Source organism: Vollenhovia emeryi, unplaced genomic scaffold (genome assembly GCF_000949405.1).
Source record: "Vollenhovia emeryi isolate VEMERY1.0 unplaced genomic scaffold, V.emery_V1.0 DF939332.1, whole genome shotgun sequence".
NCBI lineage: Eukaryota > Metazoa > Arthropoda > Insecta > Hymenoptera > Formicidae > Vollenhovia > Vollenhovia emeryi.
The window spans coordinates 103,348-106,854 of NW_011967034.1; the positions used below are offsets into that span (position 1 = coordinate 103,348).

At 52.9% G+C, this 3,507-nt stretch overlaps 1 protein-coding gene and 1 long non-coding RNA gene across 4 annotated transcripts in view; one reads left to right on the forward strand and one right to left on the reverse strand.

The window, feature by feature from the left end:
* Positions 1-3,507, reverse strand: part of LOC105558565 (peroxisome biogenesis factor 2) — a 17,001-nt gene that overhangs the window by 9,631 nt on the left and 3,863 nt on the right. The window contains exon 1 of one of the 3 annotated variants that reach the window (XM_012006312.1): positions 316-666. The exons of 1 other annotated variant lie outside the window; for it this stretch is intronic. The gene's annotated coding sequence lies outside the window, so the exon portion shown is untranslated. Of the gene's footprint in view, positions 1-315; positions 667-3,507 lie in introns of those variants that run through there. One more of the 3 variants, XM_012006314.1, reaches the window with a different exon arrangement.
* Positions 815-3,507, forward strand: part of LOC105558564 — a 42,545-nt gene continuing 39,852 nt past the window's right edge. The window contains exon 1 of the long non-coding RNA XR_001008680.1: positions 815-1,638. This is a non-coding gene — a long non-coding RNA (uncharacterized LOC105558564). The remainder of the gene's footprint in view (positions 1,639-3,507) is intronic.

Genomic DNA, 3,507 nt, shown 5'->3' on the forward strand with positions numbered 1-3,507 from the left:
GCGTTTCTCGGAACTAGAACTTGGACACAGTTCTTGGATCGTGGACACAAGGCTTTAGACCCGACTCTTGTCCAAGAAGTTTGCGAGGCGTCACTTTCTTCAAAATAATCGCGCGCGTTTTGACGGCATTTGCCAATCAACGTTGAACATCGATACCAGTTACCGAAGAGAAATCGATCGCGCAAGGTAGCGCGCCGAGACCGACTAGAAAATCGCGCGGCGACCTTGGAACGCGCGCACGCGCCGCGCGTTCAAAGTTCGCCCAAGTTACCTCGTCACTCGCGTGATTTAATTCGCGCTTGTCATTTCCCGTACCTGGTCCGTGCGAGCGGCGTTTCTCCCAGCGTCGACGAGGGTGCCGGACGATGGATCGTTGGAGATACGCGGGCACACGCGACGATGCCGGACGAGAGGTTCACCGTCGAATCCGCTCGCTCGTAGCCAGGTCGGGCGCGAAAACCGCGTCCGTTCAAAACTCGCGTGCACCGCGCCAGGCCCGACGGAGGTTACCGTTCGCCAACGGAAGAGCGATCGGAGAGAAGTTCGGTCGATAATGCGCACGCCCGCGGAGAGGTTAGGGCGACACCGCACCGATCGATCGCTGCTCCGTGCACGCTCCACAGCCGCGTCGCGCCGCCGCCGGAGCCGGAATGACTTGGAATGACTCGCCGCTCGCCGCGCGCGGCGGCGAAGGCGCGCTGGCGCGCGACTGACGGCGGGAGGGGGTGGGGCGCGCGACCAATGGGAGCGCGCGGCGTTCGCGGGCGCGTTCGGGCCGGCTCGGCGCGGCTCGGCCGGGGCTTCGTCTCAGTTCGGGTCTGTGTCTCGTCGCCGCTGCGCACGGGGCGCGTCCGTCCGCTGTGTGCCCGCGGTTCGCCACCACCGTACGCTCTCCTTCTCTCTCTCTCTTTCGCGCACTCTCCGCTCTCGGAGCACCGACGCTTTTCGAGGTTAGGCGGCGCACGGGCACTGATCTCCGGCTAGTAGCGAACGGTCGCGATCGCCGTCGTCGCGTGTACTTGGCGCCGTTGGTGTTGGTGTCGCGCGTCGTTCGCGCGTTGTACGTCGGCGGGCTCCATGTTGCCGCCGGTGGTATGACGTCATCGAGTGTCGGTGGTGCCGCGCGTGTGTACCCGTCGTCGCCGTCGCCGTCCTCGCGCTCACCCGCCGTTGTCGCGCGCCGCCTGCAGCCCCGCCGCACGTCATGCTGCTCTCGTGATAAAGTTTAACGTTCCTCTCCCCCGTCTTTCCTTCTCGCTCGCGCGTTTCCGCCGCGTGTCTCTCTCTCTCTGTCTTTCTTATCTCGCGTAACGCGGAGTGTGCAGCCGCCGCAGTCGCCGTCGCCGTCGTCGCCGCCGCCGCCGCCGCTGCCGAAATCGCATCGGCGGCCGCCACGGCGTGTGTACATACGTGTGTATGTGACCTCGCCGCTTCTCCCGCACGTCCTCCCTCGCTCTCGCGCTCTCTCTCTCTCTCTCTCTCTCTCTCTCTCTCTCTCTCGCTCGCTCGCTCGCTCTCCGTAATCACCGTCGCTTTCCGCCGCCGCTGTCTCCGTTTTCCACGGACGGACGGACGGGACGCCCGCATCGGGAGCCGCACCAGTCACCCGCGGTACGTCCGCACGGCTCTGCGAACCAGGTGAGTGCCAGAAATTACATAATATCGCCTCCGCGCGACGCGGACGGCGCGGTCCGCCTCCTCCCCTCCCCCTCCCGCTGCCGTTCTGTCGCCCGCGCCGTAAAATCGATCCGCTATCGAGTGACAGGTTAACCTCCAATTCGGCCAGGCGAGGAGCGGAGCGACCGTCTCTCTCGTCTCCGTCGTCCCTGCGTTCGCTCTTTTTTGTTTTTTTTTTCAAATGGTACCGAGCTCTTTCCCCGCGAGAAACAACCTTCCGCTCCGAAGCGGCGTCGCCGTGCCGGGCGGCGAGCGTAGGAGTCCGCGAGTCGGGGACTCGATTCTCGAATTCGCTCGTCGAGGAGAAACGCACGCGAAAATTGCGCTCTTACGCAGAAAAGTTGCGAGCCGATCGGCCGTGGCTTTTAATCGGTCGACTTCCAGCTTTTCCGCGAGGGCCGAATTTTCGCATTACGTTTCTTGGAAATCAGGAATCGAGCTCCCGGATTGTTGCACGGGTTAGAGGGGAGAGACGATAACGTGCCCGAAGGCGTGTGCGTGTCACTTCGGAGCGTATGGCCGCCCCGGGCCCGTCGTCGTCGTCCGCGATTATTGTATCGCGATTATTAAATCATAAGTGGTCATTTAATACCTTTACATATAATGCCCTGAAAAGACAAATTTCGCTACCGTACACTGAGAAAAAAGTCTTTGAAAATTTATTTGTGGCATATAATGTTTATTTCACTAAAATAAACATTATTTAAGGCATATAATGCTTCTTTCACTGAAGTAAACATTATATGCTACAAATAAATTTTCAAAGACTTTTTCTCAGTGTACACAGAAAAAACAATATAGTTGTCACAAACAGAATTCTGGTTGTGTCAACCAGATTAAATAGTAAAATATGGAACAACTAATTATCTGGTTGTTATAACCACAGAGCAATTGTTAAATGACATTGTTGCAGCAGTGACGATACCTGGTTGCCTTAACCTTTGCAATACGTATCCTGATGTGGATACAATGTGGATAGATTATCATATCCACAGTAAATAATGCTCCAACCAAAGTCTGGTTGTCACAACCAGATCATGTACAAAACTACATTGATGTAGTTGATACAACAAGTAACAAAGTCATATCAATCATACACATAATCATTGCATAAAGATAACTACACGGAGAAAAAGTTATGGATATCACAACAATAAAAAACTGTTAATTTCCGCCCATCAATACAAAAGGGTTGTGAGAACCACAGTACTTTGGAAATGACCTATGCGTTGCTTCAACCTTAGTGAGGGTAACTGCTTTATGGATGTTACAACTGTAAATAATTATGCTTAGATACACTTGCTACAATCACAGTTATATATATATATATATATATATATATACAGGGTAAGGTAAACACCCCACCCTGTATATATATATGTATACACTATATGTTTTCCTATCTTAATCTGATGTTAAGAAAATCTTTAAAAAAACTTTCGCAAATTTTGATTTACTGTTAGTATACTGAAAACATGCTGCAGGGATAAATTCTAACCTCAAAATGTTTTATTTTGAGTGTTACTTACCTTTGAAAATAGGAATCCAATTTTCAAATCCTATACTTTCAAGCTCGCAGGCTTGATCCATTATAAAAAAGTATAAGGATATGCACAATACAGGGTGAGTTATAACATTTGTCCACGAGCTCGTGAGAAGGTAGAACGGATCGAGATGAACAGAAAAATCCTGAAACATTTTGCAATTTTCGCAATAGTTAACGAGAAAAAAATTATCGAAAATCGTCGTCTTTGCCCTGCCCACTGTCCAATTCGAGCGCGTAGCGAGATGTGACCGCCCGGCGATCGATATTGCCTGGCGAGGGGGGGG